The sequence below is a fragment of the Callithrix jacchus genome, chromosome 16, assembly GCF_049354715.1.
Source record: "Callithrix jacchus isolate 240 chromosome 16, calJac240_pri, whole genome shotgun sequence".
Taxonomy (NCBI): Eukaryota; Metazoa; Chordata; class Mammalia; order Primates; family Cebidae; genus Callithrix; species Callithrix jacchus.
The window spans coordinates 91,820,811-91,838,974 of NC_133517.1; positions in this window are offsets into that span (position 1 = coordinate 91,820,811).

Genomic DNA, 18,164 nt, shown 5'->3' on the forward strand with positions numbered 1-18,164 from the left:
TACATCTGTGAGAAAGATGTAATTGGTATGTCTGGCTCTTTGATTACAAGAGTAGGAGAGGTTTAAGTTTTAGGATGTGGTGGCAACTGATGAGAAAAATGCCAACTTAGAGGTGGTAAATAGTTTAATTCCATCCAATTACAAAGCAAAGAGGAAGGAGAAGGGGGGTGATGAAGGAATCCATCCATCATGCACAATACAAATAAAGGCCTGTCACTCATTTTCCTAATGTTGAAAAAAGAATTATTTAGTAATTTTTGACACCAAGGAAACCATTTGTAACAGCCTTTCTCACTTTTCAATTCATCCTTAAATTTAGAAGAAAGAAAAAGCCTCATTCAATTGTTTCTATTATGTCAGTTCATCATTTATGAATCCATGTCAGTGTCTTAGTTTTTTCAGTGAAATAGCTAATTCATATCATATTTGTAGTCACCACTTCATAGTGAATCACTGCTGTTTGATTTAGCCTGTCATCTGACACAGAACATCAAAACCATTTGCATCACTCTTCTTGCTCTGATCTGCACATATGGTAATAATCAGGAATGCGATACCTTATATTTATTTAAAATACTCAGTGAATTTGGAATATAATAGTGAAAACAGCATAACTCATATTTCACAAGGAAAAAATGTGTTAAACTATATGAATTGTTACAACTATTAATTATATATAGATAAAACACCAATGATTTCAGAGCATAGACATAAAATATAATTTTTATAAAAACAAATTTACAATTGATATATTTATAACTATCTTGTATAGAATGTTCAAAATATGAACTAAATGCATACCATAGCATATTGTTTTATATCAAAAGTTTTCTATTCAAAATAGAATACCTAGGAGACGTTTCCTTTCCCTAAATATACCTGCAATTTTCAAGTCCTATTAATTCACACCTTTAAATGAAAGGGTTGAGTATACAAGGTCAGTGAAATTGTTATTTATGGTTGAAATGTTTTTGCTACATCTATTTTAAGAAGGGTCATTTTTCATTTCATTTTTAAAATTGGTTTAAACTGTTTAGCTGACTATACAAAATTGCTCAATGTGCAACTAGCAGTTTCCTCCATTTACAAGCCTAGGTAGCCTAGGAATTATTAAAGATTTTATAATTAAGATGATTACATTAAGATTATATAATTTGATTGTTCTTATGTTTTTAGTAATCGTCACTTTCTTAATTATTTTACTATTACTATAAAAACATTTTCCTCTTAAATGTGTTTCTTATCTCTTTATTTGTTTTGGTTTATTTCTGAGGAAAAAATACAATGTCAATATTTAAGTTGCTCACTAATAGACAGACTTTTGCATTTCAATGCCAATATTTTGTTAAAATGACCTGTAGTTATGTAGATCCTTGTTTTGTAGATATTGAAACAAATATCTTCAAAGACTATCACTGCTTACAGATTCATTTTCCCTAGGAAATGTACCACCCAACTTAGTTGGTATTTTAAAAATTATTATTATTTTCCCATTGAAGTTCTGCTGAATTCAAAATGAATAAAAACTACTTAATTGTGAATATTTTTAGATATTCAAATGCATATTTTCAATTCTGGTCAATATTAGCCACTCTATCCTCTAAGCTAAGAAAGTACATCAGCCTTGTCATGACGACCAACATAAACTGCCGATTGTGAGCATCTAACCTTGGGTAGAATGAATTGCTGGAGCTAAACTAGACTATTAGGGAGACTTTCAGTGCTAGCCAATGTTCTATTCCAGGAGTTAGGGAATTAACACACAATATATTTCAAAATTAAAAAAAGACATTACCAACTAAGCAAGATTTATTAATTCTATTGGGAAATTACAAGAAATCTGGAAGTGAAACTTCCTGTATTTGTGATTTTTTGAACTGCATACTTTGTGGAATGACTCCCACTACTGCCCTTTTTCTAAGTCAAAGGGGGTTTCAACGTGTAACTATTTACAAGTTAAAATGAGAAGGAAACAAGTCTCTAAAAAACAAGAGTTTATCATAAGATTGAGGAAAATAGTCAAAACAATGACTACTGAGAAATTATTATGATTATTATATTGTTATTATTTTTGCCCAAGGTCTCTAGGCATTTGAGGAAGAAAGATTAAACAAAAACAAACATTTCATTTGTAGGTAGACTCAAAAAATAACTGACTAACCTTGACCTCCATCACCACACAAAATCCTACATAGCCAATGACAGACTTCATTGTTTAAAGACTACTCGGGAATGTTTAAGAAAAAGATGATGTAATCTAATATGTGATAAAGAGAGATATAATATTCTCTACTGGAAGGCATTCCTATCATGTCATATCAAAGTCTAGCAAAACGTTGAAAGTTAGAAATGTTATCAAGCATTAGCAGGCATTTAAGAACGTCTCTTGAATATTTCTAGCATAAAAAAGTATTTCATGTGATGTAAATGAATGGTAATTTTCTGACTTTAAAAGAGAGCTGTGCCAGTACATTTCAGCATCCTGGACCCAATTCTGCAAACATGGAGACGCTTTCAATTTGCTCTGCCTGCCTTCCCGCCTTAGATGGCTGCGATTGCAGCGAAATTAATCCATTTAAAAATCTGCGGCTTAAACTTAAGGATTTTCAGTTTTTTCCCCCTTCTCTCTTTTTTTTTTTTCTTAGAATATCAATAAGTTCCAATTGAAGAGCGGATTCTTTTGCAATTCAGGCATGTGCCGGCGATAACGGGCGAGTTGGCATGAAGAGAGGCAGAGATGGATTAATTATGCAGAGAACATGGAAATTCTGCTTATCATCGGCTAGCAAAGGAGCCCGGCTCACATAATCAGCAAACGAAGGGAGAGGAAAAAATAACAATGCAATGGCACCTTCCAGCCCATCATCAGGATTTTTTCTACCCCCTTGTAATTAAAAAATAACATACACTTATAGCCCTATCTCCTGTGCAGGCAAGGAGTGGATGTCCACAAAATAATTGCACTGGGATATTAGAGCTGGCGACACGGGCTGTCCATTCCAGCTTGCTCTCCTGCTCACCCTCTTTCTCTTTTGGCCTCTCAAGGTACTTTTCTTCTGAACCCAGTCCAAATCAGAGGGATGTCTCAGGTGACATTCTAGCTCAGTTTCCAAAAATCCCAAATTGGTACCTTCTCATGATCCAAGCAAACATACATACATATATGATAAATATTTGGAGGGCTGATTCTAGGGGAAGCTTTGGAACTGATCACCTGTGGACTATCTGGTCAGTTTCATTTTTGATGAAACATGTCCAAATAGCCTTCATTTTGCAAAGTGGCTGGATTAAAATGGTGGCTTTGCAACAACTGTGCTACCTTCTCAAATCATTTAACTTATTTACAACTTTTTGTTTCTATTCCCTTTGCCAACTCATTTTATAAATGTAAGTTAATGATTGCAATGTTTGTGCCTCAAATCAGAATTAACAGTTCTCTATTGTCATTGTAAAATCTGACAGCTCAATGCTTTGTATTTCTCTAAATGCCAGAAGACTACAATAAACCTAGTTTACTGCTTTGAAGAAAATAAAATTTAATCTTACATTTGTATCCATGTGATTTCTAATTCTGAAAATTAAAATGTAAACACATATGTTAAATAATTATACTCCTGATTGAATGCCATGAAAGTAGGTTTTGCTGTTTTAATTATCACTCAAATAATGTGACCTAATTATATACATAAGCCCGAAGAAGCTCTCTGGCCATGAGAGAGGCCATTTCTTACTGAAGAGTTATTGGTGAGCCAGAGAAACAGAAAGATAAATATAAACCTGGAAAGACAAAAATTATGCAACACATGAAGGAAAGATGTTGTTCCAAAGTGCAGTAAACTGAATTAGAAAGCTGGCAGACTCTAGAAATGTAATTTATTCATAGAGTTCCACCAAAGCAGGGAACCAGTGTGGGGCGCAGTTTACACGCTTCTGGGAATGTTTTAAGTGACAGTGACAATAATAGACTGATTTTTTAAAACTAATTATTTCCATGTCTATGCATATGGACACACACACTCTAGTACATATGAGTATTATCTAAAACAAACACTGAGTAAAGGATCAAGTAAATGTTTAGAGATATTTGTGATTAGGGACTTTGTTAGTTTCAGAGATTGGAGAGAAAATAAAATCAGAAAAAACATACTCAAATGGGGGTCAGGTTAAGGGTGAAGAAAGGAAAAGAAAGAAAATCCCACTAAAGTGGACAAGAGAATAAAAATATGAGGAAAAGAACAATATAATTGTGACAGCCGGGCACGGTGGCTCAAGCCTGTAATCCCAGCACTTTGGGAGGCTGAGGTGGGTGGATCACAAAGTCAAGAGATCGAGACCATCCTGGTCAACATGGTGAAACCCCGTCTCTACTCAAAATACAAAAAATTAGCTGGGCATGGTGGCACGTGCCTGTAATCCCAGCTACCCGGGAGGCTGAGGCAGGAGAATTGCCTGAACCCAGGAGGCGGAGGTTGCAGTGAGCCGAGATCGCGCCATTGCAATCCAGCCTGGGTAACAAGAGCGAAAACTCCGTCTCAAAAAAAAAAAAAAATTGTGACAGTAGAAATTATAATTTTCTGTCTAGTGATTGTGTAAATGTATACATGTAAGATACACACACACACACACACACACACACACACACACACACATATATATATAGCCATAGAAAATAATTCAAGTCTATATGCCTACACTAAGAGTTCTCCGAATGCATAAGGAAACCAGATTTCTCAGAACAGAATATGATTTACTAGGGATTTTGGAGCACAGTCACAAGAAATAGGGGAATACAGCTTGGACATCTGGCCATCCATTACTAATTAATTTCTACTACCTTCCTACCATTTAGTACCCAGAAAATACATTTAGCATCTCTTTGACCTAGCTTCTTAAATGCACTCCTACTATAATGAAACTTATCCTTTGAAGTTCCTAGATAGAAGATACTGAGGATCTGGGTACTGTGGCTCATGCCTATAATACCAGCACTTTGGGAGGCTGAGGCAGGAGGATCACTTGAAACCAGAAGTTCCAGACCAGCCTAGGCAACATAGCAAGACCTGTTTCTACAAAAAATAAATTAAAAAAAAAATTAGCCAGGGGCAGTGGCATGTCTCTGTAGTCTGAGCTACTTGGGAGCCTGAGGCAAAAGGATTGCTTGAGCCAAGAAGTTCGAGGTTGGAGTGAATTACGATTCCACCACTGTGCTCCAGCCTAGGCAACAGAGCAAGACCTCGTGTCAAAAAATAAATAAGTAAAAATTAAAATGAATAAATAAATAATACTGACAATCCATTAGCAGTGATAAATAATTCTTGCTATGACCAATTATCAGACCAAATCTGGTGATGTTTTATATTAGAAGGAGAAAGATAGTCAGAGCTAGCTTCCCAAGATGACACTAAACTATAATACAAAGTTTTATATTCTTTGCAAAATAAATTATTAAACTCTTAGAATCCTGAGAAACTGATATTCTTCTAGGATCAAAATATTAAGAGCTAGTTAAATTCAGTTAGACACTAGAAAACAGTTTACTCCAGGCTTACAAGATGAGCAGAGAGTCATCTCAGTTAATATTCAGAGCAACAGTTGGTTTTTTAGATGTGGTTCTCCTGGGTGGTCCAGTGTTTTTTAACCCTGGCTGCACAACAGAATTCTCTGGGAAGTGTTTTAAAAAGACTTATGCCTGAGCCACCCTCCCCAGATACATAATTTTTTTAACTTCCCAGGAGATTTTAATGTGCAGCCAGGGTTGAGGACCAGTCTGCCTAGGACCACTGAAGTCCATTTAAAGCCCGAAACATCTTCAAGACTAGGGCAGTCATCAAAGCAAACTAGGATATGAGCAACATGGGGCAGGAACCATACTGCTTGGTCTACTGCCTCCCCAACACCCAGCCAGTGGGTGTCACGTAGAGGGTTCCCCCAAAAAAATTTTGATTGAAAGAATAAAGCAAACAGGAGCCAGAAAGACAAACCTTTTCATCCACCTGTCATCACAGCTGTCTCCACAGCTGTCCCAAGACATCATGCCCCATAAGTCTTGACAATTTGGAAGCTTTCTCAAGGTTTTCTGAAAGCCTGTGCTTGAAACTTTATAGATGCAGCACACTTCTATAATCTTTTATACTTTCTTGAAAACATGTCTTAACATCTTTTACAAGAGAAGGTAGATAATAGAATTCTCAGTAACCGTAACTGTAAATGGATTTGTAATCTACCCATGATTAAAATTATTTTCATCATGAAGTAGAATTCTCATTATTGTTGCAATTTTAATATTATCAACTCCAAAGTGTCTTGGTGATTGATAATAATATAGACAGCGAAACCCTATATTATAGTAATTAAATTTAAAACGAATCAGCCATCCTTATATGTCTCAGTATAGTACCTGATTATTTGAAAACAATTATCTTTGCATGTCACCTAATGCCAGACAGCACTTGGAGCTGCTCCCAGGGATTGTTCTGGGTCACAATGTTTCTGCCTAGTCTAAATACACAGATACTGTGTCTTAGGTGCCACGATGAATATTTTCTCCATTAAAATACATGACCACCGTGAAAGTGAGCTCTAACCCAGAAGAAATGCAGGCCTGAATCGGGAAACCTTTGAACAAAACCTTCAGGCTGAAATGTGCATTCATTGTGGGTAATTCTCACTGACTTTAAAAGGAACCAGTTCTCCAGGAAACCTCAGAAACCATAGGCCTAAGAGCATATCTGACTTTGTGGATGAGGCTTTTCTTTTCTGATCGGAGCCAGGATGTAGTGCATAATGCTTTCTTGATTGGACTAATTGCCCTTCAAAGGAAATGTCTCTCTTCATACATTAAATTAAATAAACTATTACTATATTTCCCAATGTTGTCCCTTACTTCCCTAGTTAAGATGTTACAGGAACATTCGTTTCTCCACTGCAGGAAGAGATTCCTCTGCTTCTCTTAATCTTACACTTTTTTGCAATCCTTTTTAATGACAAAACCCCCTTTTACTGAATGCTTTATCCCACCACCCTCCCCACACACCTTTTGGAGAAAAAAATTAATACAAAAAAATTCTTCCATACTTGGTTCATTTGCAGATTTCACCAGGCTTGCAAAAGCACACCTGTTGTGCTGTCTGGATTTCCTTTTCTGATCATAGACTTCTGACAAAGAGGGGGGGAAAAGAAAGATTTTTATCAAACGCTCTTCACCGGACAATGAATTTTCTTCACCATTTGAATGTATCTGTGGAATGCCTGAGTGATTCATTACAGCAGATTCTGAAGTATGACAATGGGCCGCAGAAATGACTGATGGTATCTTTTTCCTGATTTCATTTCCCTGATCCTCTTCATCCCTTGGCCTGTGTACCTCGATTAATTAGAAACCAGGGATTTTCACTCATCAGCTGATGGGTTTCATGCTCCACTCTGTCACAAATCTGCTGCCTGCACTATCTCTCCTACAGCCGGTGGCTGCTTTAAAAACTTTCCCTTCTTTTTTTTTCTTTATTGAAGCAGTGCTTTGTGACTACAGGTTTAGGTCTTTTAAAGATTCAGACATATTTTTTAAAAAGAGATTAAAATTAAAGTAGAGAAGATTCAAAATCTCTGATTAAGTTAATCCCTATCCAAATGATACTTGTCCAAAAATGAACTTTTTGAAGAGATAATAATATAAATGTTTCATAGCTCTTAGCTAAGTTCTTTTCACAAGATATAATAATTGAAGTATTATGAAAAGGCTGAAAAAATATATAAATATAATTTTTATGTGTGAGCCCCAAAGCACTTGTGTTTATTACTCATGCATTTGGGGGGGTACCTATACTATATTTTAGAACTCAATTTCATTCGAATTCTAGTTGAATAGCCATTTAATAACAGCATCCTCAAATCATTGAATCATTATTATTTCTGGAGGAAATATTTTATAATTGAAATATGCTCCCCCTTAGGGTAGATACCAAATTAAATCACATAATGATATAATCCCCAAGGAAGCAAATTATAATTAAATAGTATTTCAAATGCAGGATATTTGATAGCAAAACTCTCTAAAATCTAAAATAATGTGTAATTAAAAGGTAAAAATAATATAAATTATTTTTACTCAAGAAAAATAATAGCTAACTGATACTATAGGATTATTCACTGGAGTATTTTTCTCCATATTAACTTATTTAAACATCAATTTTGAAAGGAGCCACAGAATTAAAATAAAACTCCTCCACTTTAAAATGTCAGATCCATCAGACTTGAGGAGATAAAGTATACATTTGATGTATATCAACTGTATGTATGATATATATGTATACTTTGTCTACTTATCATGAGGAGAATATACATTTCCATCGTTTTATCCACAGTAAAAGATTTAGCATCAGAGACTTCGTTCTGCATGTCAGTTTTTTATTAATTTTGAAATTTATAGTAAGAAAAAATAAGAGCTTGTAGAGAATACCTAACCCTTACCATCTGAAGATCAGTGTCCTTCTGTCCACAATTCTCAAGAAAAGACTGTATACTTGATAACTATTGAATGACCAATGAGAGCCTGATTGGTTTTGAGGTCAAGCTTTATCCATCATTACTACTCTAAAGAAAACCACTATTCTACTTAAATTGTTTTATTTGGGGTTGAAGGCAAAACAAAAAGGACAACAGGAAGAGCTAACAAGCTTATGTTTCTGAGATATAAGAAGGGACACACCCTACTATGCTATTAAATCTTTGTAGCCCATTTATTTACATATATTGAAATCCAAATTACCACTGCTGTTGTTTACACAGCTCTAGTCAATAGTGTACCACAAAATTGTATTTTGTTCCAGGTACAAGACTAAATTTTTCTTGTTGTTGAACTGGTCTACCATAAAGACACAGATTTGAAGTAAAGTGGATTTCATAGATTCAGATCAACTTATCTTCCTGATATATTTTTAATGTTTTGGTAATATTGATGAGGGACATGAGAAAGGTTGGGAAAATATGCCTTCAGCTTACCTCAGCATGAAGGGAAATTCATTACATCTTTGAAGTTACCAATATATCTTTTTAAATCATACCTGCTATGAGTATTTTCTGAAGAAGAAAAACAGAATTATGACGGATTTCAAGTAAACCTCATTGGAAATTGAGAAATGGGTAAAGAAAAAAGTTGCTTAATTTTAAATAATTTCTGTTTTATGAATTAATATTTTCAGCATAGTGTCATCTGTCACTTTTACTTGACCTTTAAAATAGAATAAACCACTATTGTTATAATAGCTGGGCTTCAAATGAAGGCTATAGAATACCATTTTTTTCAACAGTAATGCAAAAGAGATATGGGAACAGCTGGAGAGTATTTTATTATACAACAACACAAGTGTGCTGATAATCTGGAGTATCAGGCCCATCTGTAAATTTTCTTAATTTGCTATATCTTTCCCTAACACGATCAATATTGTGATAATGCCACCTGCTCTTGAGTACCTGCTAATGCCAGGCACAGAGACTTACTAATCATGAATAGACAGGATGAACTACATAGGCCTGTAAGTCTGTGGACTGTAGCATTGCTCCAATTCTAACTTTACCCATCCTAGGGTTTACTCGTAGCTGTCAAGAAGAGACATCAATTTAGATGGTGTGTGTATAATCTATTATATTAATTACATCTGTTAATTCCTTTTCATGGAATATTGCTTCTTTCTTCATTCTGTCAAAATAATTGTCATAGAATAAGACTTGCTACTTTATCGCATAACCCTGATAACCTGTAGGTTTTATTTCTTTCTAACCTAGCAATTTAGAGATGAAGAAACTGAAGCATTCTTAAAATAATTACAGCAAGTGATTTCACCAAGCTTTGTTGCCTAACAAGCAAGTATAAAGTAAAACTGGAGATTGCTTCAAATGATAATTTCTGATCGAAATAAGAAGGCTTTGCATTTGTGGAATACCAATGTACCATCCATCCAAAGTGCTTTAATGACCATTTGTCTTATTCTTGCAATGCCTATTAAGGTGACTGAGTAGGAATATAATGGGTTCAGGTACTGTACAAAAATACGCAGATGTTAATCCACATGGCGCAATGTGCCAATGGAAGACAGTCTAGATCTCCTGTTTGAAATCTTCATTGCTTTCCTGGACTACACAGTTCACATAGGAAGTGTGTACTGAATAGACACAGTGAGTACCACATACGTTGCAGTATTTGTAATAAGACCCAGGTATGTTAACCAAAATGAGATACAACATGTAAGAATATTAACTGTATATAGGGATGACAGTAGTCATTCTCTCCTTAATTTTCTTATCATTCTAATGTTTTAGAAATTATATTTATAATCTTTCACTATGTTTCTGTCATGCTGACAAAACATTACCATTGTTAAATAGATCAAAATAAATAGAATATCAACTCTTGGTTAAGAATTTGAAGATTGGTTAAGAATTTGAAGATTCTTTCATTTGAGTTACCATGCCTTTTCAACCTTATTTTCAAAGCTTCTCACTAAGTGTCCACTGGTGAGGGTGCAGCAGGGGTATCTTAACCTGAGTAGAGCTTTCTTTGGCTATTTCTATACTGTCAGCACCTAGTAAATATAATTCATAGTATTACATTTTGTTGAAACAAAAATAAGCACAATTCCATTTGAATCAGGCCAGTCTGTGTTCCACCTATGAATCCACGTCTATTAATTTTGGATGATTTACTGGGAATATGCTTCTCTCTTCATCTTCCTTACTTATTCATTCCTTTTTTTAATGGTTCACTTCCAGTTAATTCCCAATCTTCATTATTTTCCATGCTATCATAACTCATCCTTTTAAACATATATTTGTCAAACATTTATCCAATGGCAGTCTAAGTTGTGTTTGATGAATTGTGGGCCCAAGACTTGAGGAATTTCTGTTCATTTCATCCAATTTAGGGCTTTACATGCATTGTATTGTCTTGGCCATTAACATTCGATACCTATGTATAGGTTTTCATCCCCTAAATAGATTATAAGCAACCTGAGATTAGGGAGCAGGGCCCTCTTCTTACCCAGGGTCTCTGGGTACCTACCTCATTTCCAAATAAAGGAAATAATGTTCTATAAGCTTCCTATTGATTGAATTCTCTTCTAAATTCTAAGAACATATTTAGAAGTTTATCACCTTTAAGAAATAAATTCAAACGTGGACACTGACTATGACCTTTCTATTAATTATCATATTTACTCTCATATTTCTCTGCTATTTTCACTATAACTTAGAGAACGGGAATCGGGCCAGCATCTGGATTTTCCACCCTTGCTAACCCTCATTAATCTTTGTGATTATGTTCCCCATTTACTAGAAGCATCCAAAATTACATCACAATTACTATGAATATTAATTGGAAATGAATTTATTTTTTTACTTTGTTTTTCTTTGTTTGCAAAGCCTTAATAGCTTAAACACAGAATCACTTTCAGGGTGGCAGCCATTTGTCAGAAAAGGACTAAAAAATAGAAGAAAATAATGTTCAAGCAATCAAAAGGAACTTTAATTTTACATTTATGGATTTTTTTACTTCTAGACTCAGACTCAGATGTTAGACAAAGTTTTGTCCAGAAGAAAATGATGAGAAAAATGCTACCATTCCAGATTGCCATACCCATCTCTCAAATGTTGAATTCTCTGGAGACCAGCTTGTCCTGACTCAGGCAACCCAAGAATGTAACAGAGATATAAGAAAGAGGGTGATGTTCAAAACAGCTAAGCTGTGATGAAGAAAAGACACATACTTGCTTTCATTTTTCTCCACCTCAGCCAGTGGCAAGCCATTGCTACAACTTTTATTTCCCTTTTCTTGGGCCTGATGAGCATAATATGTTTTTCTTAAGAGATCTCTTAAGGTTGCTTCAAGGGAGGAAAAGAGTAGTGACTGAGAGATAAGCATTATAATGGAAAAAAGCATTTTCCATCATCTTTTACATTTTTAAATATGCTTTTGAACAATGTAAAAGAGAAGAGAACACACAGAATTTTCCCCTAGAATAGAATTTTGGATCATTGTTGCATTTGATTACATATTTCTTTAACCTCTGTGTTCTTAACTGAAGAAAAAACATTCTTATCTTTGTATTTTTTAAAAAGAAGCATATGCCAAAATTTGACTCAAGTTTGATAAAACTGTGAGCTGCCTGCACTCCCTCCACTTGCAAAATTTGTCTAAATTTGAGACATTAAGCACATTTTTTTCTTGATGTTATATTGAATCCTTCTTAATTTCCTATTCTGACCTGGATGCCACATGTTTGGATTCAGCCAGGAATGGCTGGAAATGAGGAGCAGGAACTAAGATTGGTGTGGAGAGAGGCCGAGAGTTAAATCAAGACCACTGTAGTGAGCCAGAAACCCAGAAGAGGCCCTGCAGGAATGAAAACTGAGTCTAGCAGAAAACACATAAGATCCAGGGAACATTAAGTCAGAGATCCCTAGAGTGCTACAGGACAGATGTGAAATTGAAGAGGAACAGAGTGGACTCACAATCTGACTCTAGCCTTCACTTTTCTTTGGAGTTCTGTTAGACTGCATATAAAAGATATAATTCTTGGCTCAAGCCTGTAATCCCAGCACTTTGGAAGGCCGAGACGGGTGGATCACGAGGTTAAGAGATCGAGACCATTCTGGTCAACATGGTGAAACCCCGTCGCTACTAAAAATACAAAAAATTAGCTGGGCATGGTGGCGCATGCCTGTAATCCCAGCTACTCGGGAGGTTGAGGCAGGAGAATTGCCTGAACCCAGGAGGTGGAGGTTGCGGTGAGCCGAGATCGCGCCATTGCACTCCAGCCTGGGTAACAAGAGCGAAACTCCGTCTCAAAAAAAAAAAAAAAAAAAAAAAAAAAAAAGATATAATTCTGTTGCACCAGAAAAAGGAAGGAGGAGGAGGAGAAAGAGGAAGAGTAGGTAGAAAGGGAAAAGGGGGAAGGGGAAGGAAAAGAAACTGTCGTTCTTGATAATCAATATGACAAGAAATTAGCTTCCTTGGGAACGGAACAATCTGATTCACAATATATTCCCCTGTATTACACAGTGTTTGGTATGTGTTGAGTATTTAATACATATTTATTAAACAAATAAATGAATAAATAAATGAAAGAGTGTCATAAATCAGTTGGTAGTAGATGGGTCAAGACAATGCATTAAATATCTCAATTGATAAGCAGAGTACAATAGTTAATTAATGGATGCCTCATAAGACAGGAGGCAGACATGCATTGTCTGGAAACTCATTGATAGAAAATAAGGCTCTAGTCATTGGAACAGAAATCTGGTGCCTGGGAGAGGAATTGGGTAGAGGAAGGCAGGACCTCAGTCCTAAAGGAAAACTCAATACCTGGGTGGGCATTAGAAAGGAATCGACATAACAGGAATCGAAGCAGAAATCTGGCCTGGAGCTTTTCAGCAAGATGAGAGCATTGTTTTCAAAGGTAGCAATGGGTTAAGGACACTTTCCGAAGGAAGACTCAAGTAGTCAAGTCTGTTCCTCCTGGTTTGGATCAAGGTCAGTTCTGGGCAATTGGCGAGTAATCACAACATGGGCAATCTGAGCAACTGGCAAGTAATCACAACACGATTTACATTTGGTGGCAGAAGCAAAAATCCAGCTTGTGTTTTCTTTGATCTTTAAAAAGGTTTCATTGGGGAAAAATCACAGCTAGGTGAGGGAGAAGGTGGTTTTTATAGGTAGGAGAAAGGATTGGGGGAGTTCTAAGAGGCATCCTAGATGGAAGAGTTTGAAAACCACTGACATTATAATATTATGTTGATGCAATAGTAATTGTGGGTCATTCAAAAAAAAAAAAAAAAGGCAAAAACCGCAATGACTTTTTCACCAACCTAATATCTATTAGGTATCCTCTCTACATTCACATTTATCACAAGTGAATGAAATAAATTAACTTACTCAATGAGAGGTTTATCATACAAAACAAAACGTTCTTCTCCAGAGTGCCTTGAAATAGGAAGATTTATTTCTCAGTATATTACTACAGCATTTAGTGAATTAAGATTATTATGGTTTTATTTAATTGTTTATTATTAAATTATACAAGCCCATAATAAAATATTTAAGCAGTGTAGAAATAAAAGTAAATGTGGTTTTCCCCATTTATACAGTGCCATTCATAAGGATGTTAAAACACATCTTATATACATACGGTTTTAGAAATATTCTACATATACATATGTGAATTTGTGTTCATACTTTTCTTACACAAACTGAATCATGATTCACTAAAAGCTTTGCAATTTGCTTTTTGCAAATAATATTTCTTAAACTTCTGTCTATGAAAGCATATGTAAATCTATAGATCTACCCTCTATGCATTAAGCTGCATATTTCATTTTTATGCATAAAATAATTGCAATCAGAATTTTTTAACATATTATCTACGTCCACTTATGAGAGTATGCCTGTAAGATAGATTTCTCAAAGTGAAATTGCTGGGCCAAAAGGACATAGACTTTTATTCATAGGTTCCATAAAAAATGAATAGCATTTTTGTTTGTACTCACTCAATAAAATGACAAAATATATAATTTTATAAGATGTATAAATGTATTAATACTTTTTAAAGTATTCACTCTATTTAGAGTATTAAAACAGGAAGTACCATAGCTAATTAACAAATATGACTTTACTAAGGTAACATCCAATATAATATACGCTTTGAATTCCACCTCACAACTATAGAAAATATCAGAGGAAAAAATAGATACTAGTAAAGTACCATCTACTCTTGAGAAAACAAATTATTTACAGCTGAAGTGGTAATCACCTTTGAAGGTTAATGCTCTTAGAGGAAAATAATTGCCTTCACTCTTTTTAAGTCTATAAAAGTCTCTCTTTCTCTCTCTTAAAGGGTGGACATGAGGCCAAATCCAAGATACAAGATGGGAGAAATCTTGCTCCAGAATGGAGGAGGGATGAAAAGAGTGGAAAATAACTTGAGCAACTAAGTCCAACGTTTTCACAAACATGGGGTCTCTCAGCTCTTACACTTGGCTTCAGCCAAGCCAGGGAGAGGTAGCCCTAGCTATTTCAATAAACGGTCCTGTCCCTGAATGAGTCATGTAAATAATAATGCTTGGTTAAAAAAAAAAAAAGAGGCTTCCCTATTTTACCCCAGCATGGAAAAGATGGTGCCATCATATTGGGAGTCAGGAAGTTTCTGACTTCAAGGAACAATATAAGTTTCCTTGATAGTGTACAGCATCAATCTCTAACGTGGTGACAGTAACCCAAAGCAGCCACAGAAAACAAGTAGAAGTGAAGAATCCTCCCACGGACCCCCAGTGCTGAGATCCTAAGCTGGGCCCACTGCTGCACAGTTCACAGTGCTGACAAAAGCAGGAAGCTGGAGGGATGGATTTCAAAGACTTGCCGGGAGCACAAGCCCTGGGATACTGGGAGCAGGCCAAGGGGACAGAGGGAATCTAGGCTTCTAGCATTCCCACTGGTAGTGAGAAACTATTGGCTTCCTTGTAATTTGTGAAAAATGAACCTATAACTTTCTCCAGCTAGGATGTGGGTTGAGGAAATAAGCTTTATATGCATTATGCATAAATACTGTATTTTTATCACACACGCATATACTGCAAAATCTTTGACAACCATGGTTTTGAGAATTCACATATGAAAACGTCCAAAGTTTTAATACATAATGATTCAGGTTTGTGTTCTTAAGTATGTGAATACAACAATATTGCCCCTCCCCCCTCTCTCCCCAATATACCACACAGTGAACATGAGTATCAGGGCAGATAAAAGAGAATGTATTTCAATGGTCAGAGGCCCTAGGGCCCAAAATACTGTGTTCTTAAACACTATACTCATTTACTAAAAACATACTGAATTTTGTGAAAAAGGAGAAAATGGGATACAAAAATAATTACTATTATCCAAAATCAAATCCATCATTAAGAGACAAAATCTGCCACCAGTGAACATGGTCAGCCTGGTTCAAAACAGAGATTGGTGACTAATAATTAAAAACATATCTCCATAATGGATTTTCACTTATGTTTCTCCGAAGCATTAGTTTTGTTTGTTTCCAAACTGAATGTTTCATTATGACATCTTACACCAGGGCTTCCTTGATTCTATTTCTTAGGATTTATTTTTTGTTATCATACAGGCTTTAGAAACTAGAACCTTACTAAGACTGAGGTCCCTTTGATTTTTTGTACTCCTCACCTTGCCTTTTCTTTCTGCCTTGGGTTTCACCATCTGAGCAGTTTCAGACAACCCACCAGTCAACCACAAACAAGTTCAAATATAACTGTGACAAATGCAAGGTTTAGAAACCCTGCCTGGTAATTGACATTGAAAGAGACTCAAAGCTTCTTACAGAATCAAGACTATTATAATGGGGCATGTATTGGAATACTAACTCCATAATTGTCCACTTTAATTCAGGATTGAGGAGTCCCCTGCACATTCTGAATTCTTTAAATAAAAAATGTGTTTTTACCTACTATGAAAAAACTTATCTGATAATAAGTTTCACAACTTGCCCGCTATCATGAAGAAATCCCAGAACTTGCTCAACAGAGTTTTCAACTCATCCAGATAAATCAAAACCTTCTGCATTTCAGCATGTGATTCTATAAAAGAAAACCCTGCTGTATCTCAGCATGACTGCTGCATGAACATTCTCCTGCACCCAAGTAGAGTTCACCATCCTTTACTGTGAATAGACAAGGCTCTCTCCTATTCTTACACTTTTAAAATCATGTAAACTCTGTCTCTATTTAAATACAAGTTTTCTTTTGACCGATATCCCAATTAAAATTGATAGAAAAATCATCTCATGTTATTCCCATGGTTCCTTTTATTTCTCAACTCCTGTTTGTTCAGATGCTATGAAGCACTATTTTTGTATGCAGAAATTTTCTTTTTATCTATGTACTGATATGTAGTTTGCTCCTGATTTTTCCTTTGAACTTAGCCATTAGTAGAACATTCTCAGAGTCTGAAATTTCATGAACTCCACATCTTGGACTTTTTTTCTTTGACTATACAGATAAGCTTATTAAGGGAGGCTTTGGGGGGACAGGGCAAAGTTTGCAAACAGAATGGGGTCCTGTTTCGTATCACTCTAATAGATTGGAACTGAATGGAAAATGTGATTTGCACTTAAGAAGATAGTAAGTTTTACTGTCACCTCCCCCCATTCTTTAGGTGCTTGTTTATAAAAAGTGAAACACTCAGAATTCTTCCAATAAAGTATCTGTCTTGTTTGAAGCCTGTTTTAGAAGGTGTGTACTAGGAACGCTTCAAAGACATTGTTATAATACAATTGCATTTCTAATACAGCCCTGTGGGTAAAGCTTCAATGAGTGTCTGGGCTCCATATTGGGACATATCAACAACACCCCTGCAGTCCTGAACCAAGTATAGTTTATATCAAACTATATTAATACTGTAGAGAAGGAGGACGTTTCCTTTGGTGGCACTGGGTAGAAAACATCAGCTTGTTTTCTTTAACTGTTGTCTTATTTGTTTCACAGCCAGTATCAGAAAACGGGCCAGCTCCTTACTACTCCCACACAATGTAAGAGCTTGTTTCCAAAGAGCAGAGAAAATTGACTAAGATCCACAGGAGGGATGACAGATGGATTCTGTCGCATTGCCAGAGACATGAAATTGCAGGTGACACCTGATATATGATAATAAAGAGCACCCAGTCAGTAATCATCCCTTGGCCTTTATTTTTGTGATGTCATCAGCATGCAGGTGGCTTACCTGAGATTCTGAACAAAATACTGAGCATTGTCAAGGGGCTCACATGGGCAACTTTTATCTCCCCATCTGTGTGATCTCCAGTGTGATGAGTTTGGACTACTGCCATTTCCAACTCTATTTTGGTTTACAAAAAGTTATCAGAAGGTGGTCTGTTTATTCTGCTCTATCCTTTGTCTTAAAAACATCTAAAGCCAATAAGACAGTTCAACTATGTAATTAATTATAATACTGATACCTTTAGGACTAAATTTGCATGATTTATAATGTGGTCAATAAGAAATATGGAATGTAAAGAATATCCATTTAACATCAATCTGAATTTAGATGATACTCAGGGTATAATGTCTGACTGTATGCATTTTATAAATAAAATATACACATTATGTATTTAGTGGCA